Raw genomic sequence first — 21,452 nt, 5'->3', positions numbered from 1 at the left:
TATGATTTGTTCTTTTCCAGAATTTCAAATATAAATGAAAAAAGAAAACGTTCATAAAAACACCAAAACGAAGACCTTAAATACAACGATGAGCCTGAAATATCAAACATTTAATACCTTTATAAACCACCAGCTATAGATACAGGGATACAGCAATCTGGATACAAATTGCAAGTGATGCCACCTTGCTAAGGCTAGTAGTAAATGGTCATTAGTTAGTTGGTAGCTGGTGGAAGTGAAGAATAAGGACGGGTTTGGCACATTATATGTTGCAGGCTCTTTAAAAAAGAAGGCAATAACGAATAATTAAGTGTTTGTTGCATGCCGAAACATTTACGAAGGGGCAAATTTGTGCAAACAAAATATACAAACTTTAATAAAAAAACAGCAAACACAAAAACAAAAAATTTTTTAAATAAATATCCTCGGATGTTAATGTTTATAAGGGTTCATATAGCCAGTAGTAATGAAATATACATGCAATAGAGTGGTTCATCAATACATATACGACCAAAATTAACATGTGTATATGTATGTCCTTCTTCAAAAAATGTGAATTACCCAAATAAAGGATTGTGGAGCAGTATCCTAAAAGGTTCAGTTATCGGCTACTGGAACTGCTACAGAAAGAATAACGAACTTCCTATTCCAAGTTCGAAGTAAGACATCACAATTAGCGTTTCGAAGAAATAGGACTCTTAAAATATTAATTTGTCGCGAATATTCGAAGATTCGGGAACGTATTTCTTCGAATTCTATATACTTCTCTGAAGATCACTTGTACAATGATTAACCATTTCAACATCTCAGAATGGGAACAGTTTTATGTGACCTTGATGATACCATTGAAATAACACTTGACTGGAAGGAACCTATAGTCGAGGATCTGAGGGACCAAAAGGTTCGGACGTTATATATGCTGAAGAATACAGTTGGAAATTTGTAACTAAATGCACAGTTTGAAAAAAGTCGTATTTCCATTCTTATTTAACTCGTAAATAATATCTTCTTCAGACTCAATAATGTAGAAGCCAAGACAGTTTTATATCCTCCTAACTAAATGAGCTATTGTCATCGTTCTGGATATATTATCTATGTGTCATTGTGCGATTGACGAATTGTAACTTTTTACAAGAACATTACGAGGGAAACCAAATACCTTGGCCTCAAATGAGTAAGGCTCTGTGTATTTAAATCTAGCAAGAAAATCTTCGAAAATATGGATCTTAAACCTTACATAGTTGCTGTTACCGACATTATGATTTTAAAACCTTAGGCCAGTCTGGAGACAATGCTAACCGTATCTATTCTTGACAGCTACATCAAATGTAATTCTTCTAAATCAGCTGTTAGTCTTATAGTAATTAGTACGAATTTTGGATTGATAGAGCCATCAGACTCTGAATATGAATAGGATAAAACTGGTAAACACTGTCTTTCTCAGTCTGCGTGTATGAGACATGATTGTAAATTTAGGGTTGATATCATCTTAAGAATCTATAAGATAAAACATATTAGCTCTGTCTTTCTCAATCTACATTAACGTTTCAAAGGTGTTTCAGATTAAACCATTCTCAGGCTGGAGACAATAGAGCCATCAGACTCTGAATATGAATAGGATAAAACTGGTAAACACTGTCTTTCTCAGTCTGCGTGTATGAGACATGATTGTAAATTTAGGGTTGATATCATCTTAAGAATCTATAAGATAAAACATATTAGCTCTGTCTTTCTCAATCTACATTAACGTTTCAAAGGTGTTTCAGATTAAACTATTCTCAGGCTGAAATTTACGCTAATGGTATGACCGGTAGATGAACCAGTGTTCTTAATTTTGATACTATCTACAAGAGTTCTCAACTAGAAAATATCATGATCGAAATCTTCTCAGTTGTATTGACTCTTTACCCAAATTAAGACGATAATATTTTGAGTAGATACTGGTTCCACGATGGACCGTACTTAGAAGAATCTGCTTCGTAAAATCATATTCCCTTAGTGGGAACCAAGAAACAGGTGGCCTACTATTACTTTTAAATAGTCTAAAATGATCTCGTCTTTCTCTGAGAGGAATCTGGAAATTCATGATGATGATTAGGCCCGCCTTAGATCGTATACATTAAGTTGTTTGACAAAACCACTCTTTTTAAGTCTAAACTAAAATGGATAATTGGGCTCTGCATATTTAATCTATTGTACGATATAACGTATACCCTAATGTACAGCCTCAGCTCAACTATTTACTATGGCACTTATAACTGTTTCTCTCACTCTACTCGGTTATTGTCATAACATTGGCCACCATTCATTTTCCCTTTCCAAATTTAAATACCCCTGATCCCTTTTAGCTTAAGCTGGAATTATGAATATCGCAGCTCTGTGGTTTGTTATATTCGTTTCCCATTTATATGGTTGGATTTTTTTTAACTAAGTACCAGTACTTTTGTTAACCGCGCTCTAAACTCTTCCTACTTTGTATGATTTTTTATGAATTTATTTTGGGATTTTCGCTTCCTTTTTTTCCTTGCTTTTGTATTTCTTTTTGGTTTTGTGTATTTTGTCGAAATTTACCCAATTTTCTTGTTGCTGCCACAAGCAGCAGTTACGAGCTACACACAAAGTAAACGTATATGTTTGTTAGGAAAGTAGTACGTACGTCTGTCTGTCTGTCTGTCCGTACATACATACTTATGTATGAGTGGAGTTGTAGTAACTAGTGGCACTTGCTGCTGTAACTGACAATTGTCGTATGGTGGATACCAAAATGCAGGCAACAGAGATTTTTGGTGTTGGAATGGATGGATGTTGGTTTGAATGAATAGATGAATGTTGACTGGCTGGCTAGATGGTTGTATACTTTATATGAAACAAATGGTCAAAGATGTACGTGCAAAGTGAGACATTCAAACTGAAATGTACAGATATTCGTTGGATACTCATACAACTCTAGATACACTTGCTTACTTACTATATTTCCAAATAAAAATAATATTCTATTCTATTGTATGAATTATTATTTCTCTATAGAATGAAAAATATTGTACATGTGAACAACATGCTCATAGATACAATGTACATTCATACAGACAAATGTACATATAGATGATGAACAGACGGACAGCCATTTAAACGTTCAGAGTACTGATTGTGTTGTTCGATTGTACTCTTAGCATGTACATTTAAATGTATATAGTTGTTTTTGTTTGTAGTACCTTTAGTTTTTGCCTTGTTTCCATCATGTACAAGGTTTGTTGTCTTCGTTCTTCATTTTCATTTCTGTTGACTGTTGTTTGATTGTATGTGTGTGTTTTTTTTTTTTGTCTTTGACTAACGAAATGACTGGCTGTTGAGCTCACCTTTAGACTGTGTATTTTAGTCGGGATTTTTTTTTCACATTCAACATTTTTCATCATTTGTTTGAGCCACTGTTAGTTGTTGTGTTTGTTGCTTGGATTTTTTAATTCTCATAATGCCTGTGTGAGTGTGTTGTGATAGTTTATATTTATATTTGTTTATGTGTGATGAATTTCCGTAACAGGAAAAGAGCAAAAAAGCACTTTTGGGCAAAAACGTACTTTTCCAGCAGAATCAAAAATTGGACCTAACTCTCGGCCTTTTTATAAACTTGATCTAGAAAAGTAATTTTTTAAAGGAATGTGAGAAGATTTCTATTTAACTCATCATTATTGAGAAATTGATTATGGGAATTGCAAGCGCAGATCTCCGCTCCGGAACTACCCGATTCTCAATCGGCCAAAGATCAGCAAGAGCTGTATCAACCGGAAGTTTTTTCCCCAAGGAGGAACATCCAGTTACAGCCAACCTGTTACAACAACAACTAGTACTTCTCTCTATATATAAAAAGTACCCAACATCCTCATCACTGTTAAAATCTACATAAGTATGAGGTGTAAGTATCAGCGATAATAATGTAGTGGAATTGTTTGTAGTTGTGATGTTCTGGTGTGATAATAGTGGTGGTCGGATGGTCGTTCTGTTTGGATAAATGTATGGACAGATGGATGGATGAATAGATGTGTGTATGTGTGTGTCAATATGACTGTAAGAGTTTTAACATGATTGCTATACATTTTCCCATTGCTTTCTGTTTATTACTGTATGGATGATAATAGCGTTTGCTACTGCTGCAGATGATGATGTTTCGGTATGAGAATGATGATTCTTTTTCATTTTATTCAGTTTGTATTATTTTTGTGATTTTTTTTTTATTTTCCTTATGATTTTGATTGTGATGTCGACGCGTATGATATTTAATCGTTTAGCAGTGGATTTCCATTATTTTTTTTTTTCTTTTTAACTTTTATTTCTGTTGTCTCTCTACTTTTCATCAGTTGCTGTTAGTTATGTGATGGTATTGTTGCTCTGGACTTTTGAACGAAATTGTTTGATTCGATTTTTGTGGTTTTGTCTTTTGATTCTGTTGTTGTTGTTGGTTTTTTTCCTGATTTTTTGTGTTAAATTCTTATGTTGTTATTGGTAATTGTTAAATTTAATAGAGCTTATGAAAGTACCGTAAAAAGGTTTCGTCTTTATACCTTAATACACAAACAGCTTTATTGAGATGTTTAGTTTTTTTCTACCTTTAATACATTTAATTTTAGCGAGTAATAGCGAATGATATCAATTTTGTTGGTTGTGTTTTCTTGATAATTTAGTTGTGGTAGAAAAAATTCAAATAAAATAGATACATTTAAGGGACTAGGAAATTCAACCCTAATATCCGCCTTCTTTTTAGTGTGGAATTTTTGTGTTCAATTAACTGAGAATTTGATAAGCTCAATATTTGAATTTATTTAGTTCTTGCCCAAGTGCTGGCCACAGAAATTCATACAATAACAAGTAAGAAATTATAGTCGGGCGAGGCATTGTAGTTGAATTGTACCTTGCCTCAGATATACTTAAGCCATTCATTGTTGAATAAAATTGTGGACATTTAAGTCAAATTTTGAAGGGGGCTTTGTATAGGTGCTATGGTCAAATGAGACCCTATAATTATAAAATTCATGAGAGTCATCAAGGCTAGTATAGCACTTTTTGTTGAGATGCGAGTATATTAAACATAATTATGAATTTAAAAGCCCTATTCGTCGGGTTGGGGGCTGGGTGAAATAATGGACCGATGTTAACCATTTTTAATAGGCTTTGTCTCCGGTACCATAGAAGATCATGTGCCAAATTTCATTGAATTATCTTCAAAATTGCGACATGTAGTTTGATTACAACGTTTACAAGCCCTATTCAGGGGTTCAGTTGTATGGGGGCTAGGTGAAATAATGGACCGATGTTAACCATTTTCAATATGCTTTATCTCCGGTACTATAGAAGATCACATGACAAATTTCATTGAATTATCGACAAAATTGCGACCTGTAGTTTGATTACAAGGTTTACATGGACGGACATAGCTAAATCGACTCAGAAAATGATTCTAAGCCGATTGGTATACTTTAAGGTGGGTATAGGACCAATATTATTGTGCGTTACAAACATCAGCACAAACCCAATATACCCTCCCCACTAAAGTAAAGTGATTTAGGCCGTAGGGCTTCTCAATTTACATGAAAACTTATAAATCAGGCGAATGATAATTATTTAGTTTGATGGCTGAGCTCTTAAGCAAAACGCTAGGGTATCTCACGTTAGTTTAAAGGAAATCCTTCAAGTCGACCTATATCTTCATATAGGAAGCTGGAAACCTTTAAACACTTTAGAACAATTTCAGTTTTTAATAGTACTCCACCAGTAAAGTTGAATAGTTTTAATGGTCTCCACCAGAGTATAAAGTTTCAATGGTCTCCACCAGGGTATAAACGTTTGAGTATTCTATGGACTTCACCAATAATACATAACCTCACTTGAGGTGATAAAAAAGCACGAGGTTAATGTAGACAACAACAAACTATCGAAAGCCAGGCAACAAACACAAGCCTGAACGCGTTTAAAAAATAATCGCTATTACGCGAGAGTTGTTCCCCAACTCAGATCTGAATTGCGACTACAGGCGAATGATAATCGCCATAATCATATGTTTGTATTTCACCGTAGGTCTAAATGAGTTTTTTTATCCATCACTACAAGTACAGCTATCAGCCTTGAAAAAATAATACTTCTATTAATATCACTAAGTTATGGGGATTATGTTTTCAAAACCAAAACATTGATTGAAATATTTTGAGCTAACGGATAATGTGTTGCCAAATAAGTTCCTCTTTCACCGAAATAATCACCCCACAACGCCAATAGAAGTGAAATTTTTGTTCCCTTGAAATTTTCATTCCCCTCGAAGGGAAAATTGCTATCGTGAACTTGTTGTGAACAATTCATTCACAATAGTTGATTTTGTATGAAACAGCTATTCAATGTTTACAAAATTCCATCAACAAATTTCACAATAATGGAATTTTTTCTCGATAAAAAAGTTAGTGAACGAAAAAAGTGAAAAGGGAACATCCCAGCTAGCATTTGGAAGATTGTTGGATGATTAATCAGTAAACTGAGTCATTTTTGATTCCTTTTGATAACCTAAAAGTGATTAATAAGTTGAGCGCTTAAAAAATGACTCGAAAATTGAAAACTGAATATTTGAAAAACAATAACAAAATGTATAGCAATCATAAATTTATCATCCTGGTGTTTAAAATATGATGGTTTTAAAAATGTATTTTGTGGTCATATTTCAAGCAGTTGGAAGATCTAAAATTGTTCCTTATGTAATTGTTTTTGTTTGTAATGAAATAGCAACACTTACACTTAAAAATTATTCAAAAACTATTCAAAAACTATTCAAAAATGAGTCGAAACTGATTAGAAATGGGGCTCAGAAAAGACTCTTTTGGAAGAGTTAGCAAAACATTTTGTGTGGCCTAAAATGAGTTGATATAATTATATTCGTTTATAACATTAAATGTAAAAGTATTTGAATTTGTGTGATATTTATAAAGTCGATGTTCTGTCAAGGAAATTTCCTGTGTTTAATGATCTTCTACGGAAGATATTTGGGCGAAAAATAACTAAACTGAGTCTAAATAACCCAATTAATGTTTGAAATCTGATTTATTTAAAAAACAATAACAAAATGTACACCAATCATAAATAGGTCATCCAGGAGTTTGAAATATGATTGTTTATAAATTTAGTTTGTAGTTATATTTCGCGCAGTCGGAAGATCAAAAACTGTTTTCCGTTGTATTGTATTTGTTTGCAACAAACATAAAAATTACTCAGAAAAGACTGAAAAATTACTATAATATGATTCGGAAATAACTCAAAAACCACCAGTTATTTGGCTCATTAATGACTCCAAAAAGATTAAAAAATGAGTCATAATTGATCAGAAGTGGGACTCATAAATGACTCATTTAGAAGAATCGCGGGTAGGGTACCATTTTCTCCCGACGAATGTATCATTTATGATCAGAAAATGAGCGCATATATGATCATTTTAATCGTGCAGAAGAGTCATAAATGACTCGAATGTGATAAAAAATTTCAAAAAATGCTAGCTGGGATATTTCATGTGAAATGTTGATTGGCGATAGGGGTGAATATTATTTTTATAAAAATTCCACACTTTTTTAAACAGCCCTCCTATAAAATTTCAATAATTTTTTTTTTTGCAAAGTGATGCTTCTGTCAAATTATTTTAATTAAATCTGTCTGTCTGTCCCGTTTGCAAAACAAATCTTTGTGTGCACGAGTCGTATATTTTATATTTATCATAAAAATTTAATTCGTTAAAATATAAATATAGTAAATAAATTTAAAATACACAAACAACAACAAAAACAACCCTGAATTACAAAAAAGTATACAGTGAACAAATCTCGAAAAAAAAGAATTAAATAAAATGAAAAAGCAACAAACATGTTCATGTGCGAATGAGTATAAATTTCTGTACAAAAAAAATAAATCATTTAGTGAATCATTGAAAACAATTAAAATATTGTTGAGCTTCTGCTTTGTTTAAATAAACGTAGAAAATGCCAACAAAAACAACAACAATATCAATAAAATTAAAAAATAAAAAAAAACAAAAATAACAATGAAAAATTAACACAAAATATTAAAAATTGTGCTGTCTGTTTGACATCAACAGCAGCAGCAACAGCAATAACAACGAATCTGGCAAACTAAAAATTTAAATTATGAAAACAAAAACAACAACCAGAAGGAAAACAGCAGAACAAATAAAAATTGTGTTTTGAATTGAGTATGACACAATAAATACAACTACAACAACAAACGTAACAGAGAAGAAAAAAACACAAAAACACATTAAACAGTGAAGAGCTAATTAACAGCAGCAGCAATAACAGCAACAACAACAACCTTAATGAGTATAAAAATGAAGAGCCATAAAACGTCATCAATTGGAATGGCAATCAAGTGCTGAAAACAACAACACCAACAACAAAATAATCTTAAAGAGGTATAAGTATGAGAAAAAACAAAACACAGTGATACTTAAAAATATAAATCGCACTAATTATGCGGTAACAACAACAAAAACAACTACACCAACAAGTAGCAAAGATATTCTTTTTTTATAATGAGTTCATATTAAAAGGAGGGGTGTTGTAGGTGGTTTTTAAAAAGAGGAAGAAAAATGCAAAAATGATGGTTATTGCTATTGTTTGTGGTGGGCAATGATGATGATACTTTTTTTTCTCTCGTTGCACGAGTTTTAGATTTAGCAGAAGTGCATCAACATTTTATCAACGACGAACGTCATTCTATATAGAAAATCCCATTCTTTTAAAAGCAGCAACAATAAATTGAGACCGCGATTTAAAAAAAATAAAAACAACAAAATATAGCAACAATAACAACAAAAAGTGAGAGTTTACAACTAAAATTTTAACCTCGTATGAAGTAAAATAACACAACAAACTAAATTTTATACGAAAAGAGAAGTGAGTGAGTGAATGAATAAATGAGTGAGTGAGTGGTGCATGTTAAATACTCTCATGCTCATTTAAAACATTTTTTACATGACTGCACAAACACACAACACTCAAGCTCATGCCAACATACTTATGTATGTACATATGTTTGTAAACGTGTACGAATTATGCACATAAACGCTAACATTTCACCCAACAGACAAATATTGCTTACGTATAAGCAGTGTGTACCTTGATTGTTTACTTAACTGCTTCTAGTATAAGTTCTCATTGTGATTACCTTTAATAATTGAAATTAAATGAGGTTCCTCTTTTAGACTAAAAACTGATATGGAACTATGATGATTGGAGCAGGAACTAGTTCTCTTTTTCAGTACAATCGCCTACACATGAACGTGTATTTAAATGAAGATATTACAAATAAATCCGCAAGTTTCGAATATAAGTTCCCCAATGTAGGAGAAATACATATGTTCCATTGTTATAGCGATTGAACAATGAAAACCTCCTCTCCAGTGCAATAATCTATAAAGTTATATACCCGACTGTCAGCGATAGGAGCCTTCGCCACTTCAATAGACGGTCGTCTATACATAAGAGTAGAAATTTATTAACAATCGCATAGAAGTAAATGGTTTAATTGATAAGCTAAAGAGATTTTTTATCGTCGGACACTGTGGACTTCGATACCACCAGCACATTCTTGTCAATACTGTGACGAGGTTATGTAGATTACGTGAACAGCAGTATGAAACCTCCGAAAATGTACTTTGTTACTGTCAGCCACTATGACCTCTCAGAGCGAATATTCTGGGAGGCGCATTTGTATCGCCTAATGAAATATTCAATCTCTCACCGTCTAAAACATTAACTCATACGTGAACCTAATCTCCAATGGTGAACCAAAAGGCTACACAAAAGATCTTATCACAGGTTTTAGCGCTTTGTGACCCCTCTATCAATTAATCAATCATTGGATCGTTGCTGAATTATTCGCATAGTATAGGCTTTCAATGGAATCTCGCAAGCAAAAATTCTAAAGCGTCCCCGCAGTTGCCTAATAACACTATTAACTTATTTCACAAAAGATAAATTGTTCGAGGAGCGGTCCCCCGGGGCAGACAGATTCCATATTGGTGTATTGCAATCCCGGAGTAAAGAAGTGCTACCAATAAATACAAACTGGTGATGATCAAATCCTCTTCCTTTTCTTGGAGTGATCTGAAATCGAACCAGAGCACCAGATAATCTGGTACTACGGATGGCTAGTTGCTCGCAGGACTTTGTCCAAGCTGATCAGTTTGTTGTGGTACCTTCGGGATCCCCATAATAGCTGTGGCTTAAAACCTAATTCGCAGTATGGGACGCTTAAGTAAAAGATTGATGTACGGTGAAATATAATTTTCACTCCCAGAAGCTAGGAGCGGTACAAGCCACAGGGTAAGGCTGCAGATTAATACAATGTTGAATTTGATCTGATAATGTAAAGGTTGGTTATGAGTTGGTGCGATGTACCATCGGATATTTGTATCTGTGGATGAGAGCGATTCTGAGTTGTTTTTGAGGTTGAGGTGTGACGGATGGAGTGAGATGTTTGGCAAAGTGGAGTGAAGGTAATACCTTAATATTTAATTTATATTCGATTTTCTTTCACGGTTCAGTTTCGTTTCTAAAACACGCTCAACTTATCCTAGTAAGTTCTTGTTGCCACTGAAATAAGTCTTGTCAATTAAAAATGGATCCGTGCTTCGGACTCCCAACTATGTCCCTAGGTGCTGTTGCAACAAATCTATTTGAGTAGTGTGGTTGGGCGACTTTAAGAGGTTAAGGAATGCACTGGGGGAATCTTTAGATTATGAGAATGATCTAGGGAAATGATCATTCGCCATAACATCTGTATGGTTTGGTCTGTTAGGTTGTTTATTGACTTTAAACTAGTAATTGCCTTTTCCTTGTCGGGGTTTTATTGAGGTTGACTCATGATACCTGACCTTCCTCAACGGGCAAGATATTAGATAGCTCGAGTACTTGAGCAAAGTGCTTGTATATGGACCGGCAGAACCATGTACAAAAGTTGCCATCGGCGGGTAAGAGCACAAAGGGGCGGTGAGTCGTCAAAAAATATTTTACTGAAATATATTCCTAAATTTACATACATAAGTAGTTAATAAATAGTACTAATCGTTTAAATCAATTTGCAAAGTATTTCCTCAGGAAAAATTCAATTTCTTTCGCTTTTACTGAATATAAATAGTATGTCAGAGATTAGATCTTTTTTCAGTTATATGGATATGAAGTTATATGGAGATAAATATATTGATAATTTGAAAATTATAAACATTTAAATGTTTTCCTACCCTTACTTTCAAGTCAAAACCAAATTGTTTTGCTGGGTTTTATTGCATTTTAGATTTCCTTTGTGCCTGTATGTACGTGTGTGTTTCCCAAAAAAAAATCCACAGCTGTGTTTAACTCCTCAGCGCGAATACGCACAACAACACGGGCAATCAAAATCAAAATGCCAATGAGCCACATAACTGTAGAAAAAGCGGAACAACAAAACAAGTGAAGTGTACAAACGAGTATGTAATATTTTGTATATTTAGTATATAGTATACACACTGTGCGGTGGTTTGTGACTCGTTAAATTGGTTTTATTTCAGGCTTGCCACTGACGTAGTCTTCTTTGGTATTTACTTATATGCCCACCACTGTTCCGTAACTGATAAATTATTGTTTAATGATAATGTTGTTGATTTAATAAAAAAAAACTGTATTTGGTGTATAATAAGCGTTAAATTATTATAAATTTACAAGTTTGTTTTTGTAAAGTGAAATGTGGATAGTATTGAATTTCTTACCATAATCGGGAATTCCCAAGAATTGGAGAATTTGGCTTTATTTAGTTCTAGTTATGCTTTACTTCTTCATTATCCTACTTTGTCATAAATTAAGCAGAAATTCTAAGCATTTATTTCGACAGATTTTAAGGCAGGCCTAGTAGTAAATCGACTTAAGTCCGACATAGTATCAACCAAGAAGTCGTAATTTTCAAAGGGACGACTCACTAGCGACTATTGAAAACCAAGGTATTTATCTCGTTGGTTAGTAGAATTTAATAAAATAATTTACTTTTCGTTTGTGGCAACACTGAATCTGTGGCATGCTCAAGTATGTGAAACTGTTGAAATAATTTTGTTTCTCTTAAATTCACAACAACCAACTGGGGAGAACAAGCACTCCAATATAAATACAAACATATGTATGTGTATAAAGATGAATGAACATTTTAGTCTGGACATAAATTTTATTTATATTTGTTTGTTGTTATTGCTGTTGTTATTATTATTATTACAGATAAACAGATACAAATTTGTATCTGAGATGGTTTATCAATGATAGCAGCACCAGACTATCAAACATACATACACTTTAATACGTACGTACACACAAATTTTATGTTATTTCAAATTATTACAATTTATGTAGAATTTTCATTTAAGAAAATTTTTAAATTTTTCATGTTATAGATATGTAAGTTGTATGTTATTCTTTTGAACTCGCTGGCGCTATGTAGTTGTAGAAAGTTGGATCTAAATAGGTTAAAAATATCAAGTGGCAAGTGGAATATTGCACTACTTTCTCATTGTTAATACAATGAGTGTGTGCGTGTGAATTAAAAATTTTAGCAGATGTATATTTGTATTTCTCGTTAATCCGAAAACAACGCATTCTAAAATTCTAAATTTAAATGTTAATACATAACTGAACAGGTAAATTTATGAACATTTATTCATTTACGGTTCTCAGTATGTTTTGTAGAAATAATGGCTTAATTGTGTAGCTTAATTTTGTTGTAGCGGTTCATAGATTTAATGTTAGTTTTGTTATAGTTGAATCCAAATTGGCTCAATTTTATTATTGAACCTCATCCACCAAGGTTATAATCTGATTTGGTTCGTATTTGAATACACCTTGAAAGAGACGAACATATGTATGTATGAGTCGATGGGTTTCTGAACAAGTTCTCCTCCACAGATCTTTATCTTCTTTCAGGATAGTCAAGAGTGCAAGTTCTTTCTAAATCTAATGTTATTTTGAGACTCACAGTCAGTGACTAAAATAACATTGGGAAACTACCAACATACATATTTATAAAGTGAAAGAAAGGCAAATTTTCATCTTGACGCATGTGGCAACAGAAAGTTTTCTCAGGATCGAAAACCCGCACGTCCTTGTCATAAAGCACCCACAAAGGAACTCCTTTTTAATAAATGAAAGATTTTGAAGATATAAATTTGCATAATCATTGATTTCAGCAGGTTGACGCTCCATGCAACCCTGCTTACCAACCGATCGATCTTTTGTACACTAGATTCGGTAAACGTATTATCAAACGTCTCTGAGCTGCTTCAATCGTCCAGTCTTTTGCTTCAATTCTCTGATTCTTACGTTTAATAAGCGTTTGGTAGCTTTATTCAAACTTTCTTTCCTTATTTACGGAAAGAGTCCAACAGACTTATCGTTGCCACATCTAATGTTTTTGATAAACTTTAACTATTTAGCGGCATCGAACGCAGTAAATGAGTTATCTACGCTACGTATAAGTTCATCAACTAGCAGGATCTAAGCCAGTCATCAGTCAGGTTATAACTTTATCTTCAGCATTTTTCTTTTAATCTAATCCAATCTACTTAATGATTATGTACTCTACGACGGATGGAAAGACCATTAGCTCAGGCAGTTCCTTAGGAACTGCCTTTTTAAGACTTTCATGTAGGAATAACTCTCCATCAATGTGTTTAATGTACTGAGCATCAGTTTCCAACAAGCGATTGAAAATTTAGATCTCAGTACAATATATAAACGAAATGTTCAGCAATCTTTTCGAAATGGATCTAAAATATTCTGTAAAAAGTTCCGGTTCAAAATTGCTTGCCTTGTTTTCTGTTATTCCATCTTTTGCTTAGCTAAGGGCCTGGTGGTTTTCGAATACGAATGTTGAATAAGTACAGAGTTATTAACTGAGTTCAATTCGTGGTCCACCATGGTTGGAAAGTGCTTAGTTCGCATTCTTAGGATTCGGTCAAAATATTAAGCATATGCATGCCCATTTTCGATAAACACTCTAATAACTATAATTGCATTAAATCGTCCACAAGTATAAAATTACAATGTTACAAATTGTTAAATGCAAAAAACTGTATAGCAAATCAAGGCACTGAAAACTCTCTCACCCGACAGTATCATCAATACCATCATCAAAGACCACATCAGTAATGTGTCGTCTCTTTCTTAGCATCCCCAATGACATGAACAACATGCCCCTTTAACTGTCTAGAGAATCAGTTTACAACATTGTTCTTGTTGTTTTTTTATGAAAATCATAACGCATATTTTCAGTTTTTTTTTTTTTTTTTTTGAATTTGTTTAATTCAAACAGCGAACGACTAGAAGATACGGAAAAAACAGAATGCTGAAGAATTGAAAGCGAGACATGAATACGAATTTAATTCATATATAGTTTTGTAATTTTGTTGTAGCTGTTGCTTTCAGTTGTTGTTATTTATTATTATTACAACACCATCATCATGTTGTAGCGTATGAACATAATCCAGCAGATTTGCAAATAGTCAATGTATCCATTTTAAACAGTAATATTTCTTGTATAAACCAAAACTATATTAGCTAAACCAAGCGAAACAATTGATCACTTTACATTGCACTGGTAAACTATAAAGGGGTAATACCCTTTTAACTCACCGAAAACTGCGGGTATAAGTAAGTGTTAGTAATAAACACTCACACAAACCTATATAAGTGTACGCTAGATACATTACTTACACTAAACATTATAATAGAAGTGGTGTTAGCACCACCACCAAATCGTACCACATCCAATTCATTTACTTTTTATTAATGGTGTGTATGGATGTGTTTTATTTCTGCCTCAAACTTACAACGACGACAAAATTGAGTATTAAAAACCAACAGGCTCCAAACAATGGAACACAAAACAACAATAAAACGAAGAAAAAAAAAACAGATTAGAAACTGACTGAGTCCACACATTTAGAAGAGTAGTAAACGTCATACAAGAAACATTTTATAAAAACTACAAAAAACTGTTCAATACTCAAAAAAAGTCAAAGACAAGAAACGAACAAGAGACCAACAACAACAAAAAAAAACGACATCTACAATTAGAGTATCCCCCAGAGACGTTGTAATGAAAAATAAAACAATAAACGCACAACAGATGTGGACTTTGGATTTGTTATTTCGTACAATTGACATGCCTCTGTTTAAATGATTTGAAAATTTCAAACGAAAAAAAAATCGAAAGCCATGAACCACAGAAACGTACTCATTTGAAATTGTAATTAATTTTTTAAACGACAAACTTATTTAAAGCGGTGATTAAAAGGTCAGAAGGTCTGTCTGCTGTTTATAGGCATAATTGTTGATTGAACATTGTTTTGTATGGTGGAATCTTAGATTTTAAATATCACTTCCTGTTAAATTGTTGAAATATATTTTGTTTTCACCACTAAAGGACGATATTTGACTTTCCTTCATTACGAGTGAAATTGGCCTAGTAGTTCTTTAACGATGTGTATCTTCAGTGTATGCCTTTGTTAAATTTTATTATTTTTTAACTCGGGTACTAAGGCCTATATAGGACCAAATTCAGGTAAGTAGTACTTATTTAAAAAATAATGAATGCTTCCTGGGCTAGAATTGTACTCTTTTATTAGCACTTTCCATAAAGAAAGAATTTATTCCACTTTTACTACTTTTTATACTCTACACCACTTTAGTGGGGAGGGTATAATCGGTCCATTATTTCACCTTGCCCCCGTACAACAGAACCCCCCGAAAAGGGCTTCTAAGCTCATAATTATGTTAAATATACTTGTATATCGATAAACAGCGGCACAACTAAGTTTTATATAAGCCTTGATGACCTTGCCAAATTTCATAAAGATCGTGCCTCATTTGACCCTAGCTCCCATACAAAGTCCCCTTCAGAAAATTACTTGAATGTCCAAAATTGACTTATAAACACAAATATCGCTATGAAATTCACCACAAATAAATATTATTAAATATTGCCCCCTAGCCCCCCATATAAAGCCTTTTTCAGAAAATTAGTTTTTCATCCATAAATTGCTGAAATTTATCGGAAGAAGGTAATATTGAAAATAAATGCTTTATAATGAAAAATAAATCACATTTAATATTCATAACTGAAGTAGGGTATCATATAGTCGGTCACGCCCGACTATATTTTCTTACTTGTTCGTGCTTTTGGTATGTTCTATAATATGAATCCTTATAAAATTCTTTAAAAGAGAAATGGGGCCTGAATAATAATCTGTGAGTGATTTTCTATCGGGGGAACCGGAACACATGATTAAATGATAATTTATAGAGGGAGATTTTTGTACCTTTTCGTTACTGAGATGGTACTTTTGAATTGTTAGTAAGTTAGTTAGTTAGTTAGTTAGTTAGTTAGTTAGCTAGTTAGTTAGTTAGTTAGTTGTTAGTAGTTAGTTAGTTAGTTAGTTAGTTAGTAGTTAGTTAGTTAGTTAGTTAGTTAGTTAGTTAGTTAGTAGTTAGTTAGTAGTTAGTTAGTTAGTAGTTAGTTAGTTAGTAGTTAGTTGTTAGTTAGTTAGTTAGTTAGTTAGGTTAGTAGTTAGTTCGTTAGTTAGTTAGTTAGTTAGTTAGTTAGTTAGTTCGTTGTTAGTTTTAGTTAGTTTTTTTAGGTTTCGTTAGTTAGTTAGTTCGTTGTTTGTTCGTTTCGTTATCGTTTAGGTTTAGTTAGTTAGTTGTTCGTTCGTTAGTTCGTTCGTTAGTTAGTTTCGTTCGTTAGTTCGTTCGTTAGTTAGTTAGTTAGTGTTAGTTTCGTTCGTTTAGTTAGTTAGTTGTTAGTTAGTTAGTTCGTTTTTCGTTCGTTCGTTCGTTCGTTCGTTTCGTTCGTTTCGTTCGTTCGTTCGTTCGTTCGTTCGTTCGTTCGTTCGTTCGTTCGTTCGTTCGTTCGTTTCGTTCGTTCGTTCGTTCGTTCTTCGTTCGTTCGTTCGTTCGTTTCGTTCGTTCGTTCGTTCGTCGTTTCTTCGTTCGTTCGTTTCGTTTCGTTTTCGTTCGTTCGTTCTTCGTTCGTTCGTTCGTTCGTTCGTTTCGTTCGTTCTTCGTTCGTTCGTTGTTCGTTCGTTCGTTCGTTCGTTCGTTCGTTCGTTCTTCGTTTTCGTTCGTTTCGTTCGTTCGTTCGTTTCGTTCTTTCGTTCGTTTGTTCGTTCGTTCTTCGTTCGTTCGTTCTTTCGTTCGTTCGTTCGTTCGTTTTCGTTCGTTCGTTCGTTCGTTCTTTCGTTCGTTCGTTCGTTCGTTCGTTCGTTCGTTCGTTTGTTCTTTCGTTCTTTCTTCGTTCGTTCGTTTCGTTCTTTTCGTTCGTTCGTTTCGTTCGTTCGTTCGTTCGTTCGTTCGTTCGTTCGTTCGTTCGTTTCGTTCGTTCGTTCGTTCGTTCGTTCGTTCGTTCGTTCGTTCTTGTTCGTTAGTTCGTTCGTTCGTTCGTTCGTTCGTTCTTCGTTCGTTCGTTCGTTCGTTCGTTGTTGTTCTTCGTTCGTTCGTTCGTTCGTTCGTTTCGTTCGTTCGTTTTTCGTTCGTTCGTTCGTTCGTTCGTTCGTTCGTTCGTTCGTTCGTTCGTTCGTTCGTTCGTTCGTTCGTTCGTTCGTTCGTTCGTTTTTCGTTTCGTTCGTTCGTTTTCGTTCGTTCGTTCGTTCGTTCGTTCGTTCGTTTCGTTCGTTCGTTCGTTCGTTCGTTTCGTTCGTTCGTTCGTTCGTTCGTTCGTTCGTTCGTTCGTTCGTTTCGTTCGTTCGTTCGTTCGTTCGTTCGTTCGTTCGTTCGTTCGTTCGTTCGTTCGTTTTCGTTCGTTCTCTCGTCCTTTTTCTCCCCACCATAAAAAGGGGTATATTGATTTTGTCATTCCGTTTGCAACACATCAAAATATTGATCATAGACCCACAAAAGTATATAAGTATATTCTGGGTCCTTGTTAAATTCTAAGATCTACCCATGTCTGTCCGTCCGTCTATCTTTCTGTCTGTTGAAAGCATGACAGAGTCCCAACGGAAAGAGCTAGAGTGTTCTTATAGGATAGGTTTGTTTGGTATTGAAAATAGGCAATATCGGTCCACGTCTTCGCAAAGCTTCCATACAAGTGGCCCCCGAAAAGCAGCTTTAACAGTCATAACTGTTTTAAAAATGCGAGTATAGCGATGAAATTCGACATATGTAAATAAGTCATATGATCCAATTTTTCTCAACCAAATTTTATGAGGATTGGTCTATAAATGACCCTCACAAGCCAAAACCCTCTATCGATTATTACAATTGACCACGAGTGACCGGCCATATATGTTCGTGGTTTAAAAGTTAGACAACAATATTTAATTTTTAAAAATATTTTGTTAACCAAAAGAGATGTGTCTATAATTGATTTGAGCCCTATTTCATATATCAACCTAGTGTTTATAAGGGAGCATTCCATTTACGGCATACGGTTTGATGGTGGATATATAAGATTCAGCATAGTCGAATATAACACTCTTACTTGTTGTTTCTTCAAATAGTACTTTCGAAATTTTCTACACAATTTTCTATGTATTATGTGATTATTGTGATATGCAGTTTTTAAGTCTATTTTCATTCGAAATTCTCAAAATATAACAAAAATTTTAGCTTCTTTTATAATTTTATTAAACAAAAATTTGGCTAAAATTTTCATAAAAATGTTATTGTTTAAGCAAAACAATTATTTAAATTAACTTGCAAAATAAAATATATATGTATATATGCAGAATATCTACCACCTTTTCAGCCACTTCGTTAGTTCCCAATTTTCAATTTCCACCCCCTGTACTCAACACAATAAGTTCTATAATTTCTGGGAAAAAGTAATACTTTTGTACATAAAATAAAAAAGAGTTTAAGTCACGTTTCTTGCTGATAAATAAATACTGAAATAATTTAGAAGAAATAAAACCCTCACAAAATATGTATAACGAAATGTAGTAAATTCTTAAACATTGTCCACTTGTTTGTATGACGCAAAATTTAAATGCGATTTAAAGAAAATTTTCCACACTTAATTTAAAATATTACGTTAAAGTTTTGTATAAATGAGGTCTTGTATAAATAAATCGACACCCCTTGTTAATGTAGTATGACTACGGTCATTGCACATATAATAAATAAAAGTGATATTGAAATTGAATTGTTGGCAACAAATATTTAGCTGCAAGTCGATAACAACAACTATAAAAACATTCACACATTCTTTTCGAAAAAAACGAAACTTAAAGAAAAGAAAAACATTAAAAACTTAAACAATTTACAGCTGACATTTGTACAAAAAAGAAAAACACTAGCGCACAGATACACCCCACCAAGTACGTACAACGTACGTAGTTGACAGATAAATTTCTCTTTACGTATCTTTCGCTTAAAGTACCCAACGAAATACAATAATAAACGAAAATATGCTCATGAAAATCAAAAAAGAGAAAAACACCAAAACAAAATTATTTCTTATAAAAAAATTTTAGATTTCTAGATTTTATTATGTTGTTTGTACCACCAACCAGCAGCAAAATTATACAAGAAAATACTTTCTTTCTTTCTTCGTTCATTTATTTTTATATTTTTATTACGAAAACTTGGAGATCGTAACGTTTGTTATCAAAAATTTCTAAGAAAATGATTTTTTTTTTTCAAATTGTATTAAACAGAAACGAAAATATGTAACTGCCATTTAAAATGGTTGTGAGGAAAAAAGGGCAAAATGGTAAAATGTTAGATATACGATATACTACAAACATATTCAATAATAAAAGTGACCACCACCACCATCAAAAAATACTTTAAAACACACTTTACGTAGTAACTTCTTGCCACCATCCATCTAACCAACCATCCATACATTCATCTTTATATTTATGCTTAAAAGCAAAAAGGATATAAAACATGGATGATGAAGGTATTTTCCTAACGTTTTTATGTTTATTCCTCTTTTCTACATGTGTCCCAAGCACTTTAACTTAAATACCAACCACACACACTCACTCACTCACATTTTAGGGAAACCTCTGTAAAATGTAGAGAAATAAAAAAGGAAACGATCCCTTCTAAATATAAAATCAAATAAATACTTTATGTAACACACATTGCTATTGGTTGGACTAGAACGACTTGGTTAACCCTATTGAGTCATTTGTTAGCGCTATTAATTGTACATTTATAGAGATTAGAATAGACAAATCCGCAAATAAATAGGAATCAGTAATTTGTATGTAAACCATTAATTAAACGTCACGGTAATTACTATCAGTCATCATTAGAATACGTATGTTCTACAATTTTTCTTTGGGAAATCAGTTTTGGAAACTAGTTCTACAATCTATACTCCTCAGAAAATTTTGCAGTCAATCGAAGACCACTTAATCACTTTACTTAGTCTAAGCACATAATCATTCTGGGGAGGGAATATATATTATAAAGTAGGTTAGGTCCGAAAAAAATGAAGACCCGTATATAGCAATTTACAAAAGTATATAGCGTTCAATATTCAGAATATCTGTTTCCAATCAGAGGGATATAATATCAGGAATACCATCACTCCTAAGATATTTGTATGTAATTTCGACGAAAGCCAAAGGCAATGACTTCTAAAGCGTCCCCGTGTTTAAGTCGAACGTCGAACGGTTTTGAATTCATTAGGTTAACTTCCTTAAGCTCCCTTCCCTTTATAAATATGACATTAGCTCTTTTATTGCAGTGTAGACTGGACACAGTGCTAACCACTGGAAAAGTATTGGGTTGTGGCTTCCTTAAAAATGCAATATGGTCTTAGAGCTGATAATACCCTAATTATCTTCTGGCTGTTGGAATATATGGACTTCCGTCTGGTTTGCGGGGTTTCAATATCCTCGGTTTTTTCAAAATTTAGAGCCATCCATGTAATAACAGAACCCCGAGTTTTGCTCTAATATCTGGCTTAACAACGATCTCCTATCTGGGACCAATGTTTTATAGCTCTTAATTCGGTATGCGATCGGGAAAATCTGTTTGTGTATAACCGTCTAACCGGCTTTGACATTAATTTAGAGACAATACTAGATCACTTGGTCCTTTTACAACTGTGCCAAGTCGGCAGACTCAGAGCAAATGATCACACATAGTAACTATACCCATGAGATGATTCGGTTTCAAACCTTATCTTCCAAGTCTATAATATCAAGGTCTCCACAATAATTGAATCGCGACTTATACGCATGGATCTAAGGTGAACGTGATTTTTATATCCTTATGGGGAGGTATACACACTGTATGGCAGTGTATATGCCAATAAATCTACATCTTGTGTCTTTACAGCATCAATCTTTGTTCACGGATATCGGACATTTTTTAACGAGATTAATCCGAAACTGAATGATAATGAAAATGACTCATTGATCAGAGTTCACTATTATC

This window comes from Lucilia sericata, unplaced genomic scaffold, assembly GCF_015586225.1.
Source record: "Lucilia sericata isolate MDLA Ls3-8-SP2 unplaced genomic scaffold, ASM1558622v1 Contig000003F_arrow, whole genome shotgun sequence".
Lineage (NCBI taxonomy): Eukaryota > Metazoa > Arthropoda > Insecta > Diptera > Calliphoridae > Lucilia > Lucilia sericata.
Note: the sequence above shows the minus strand (reverse complement) of the source record.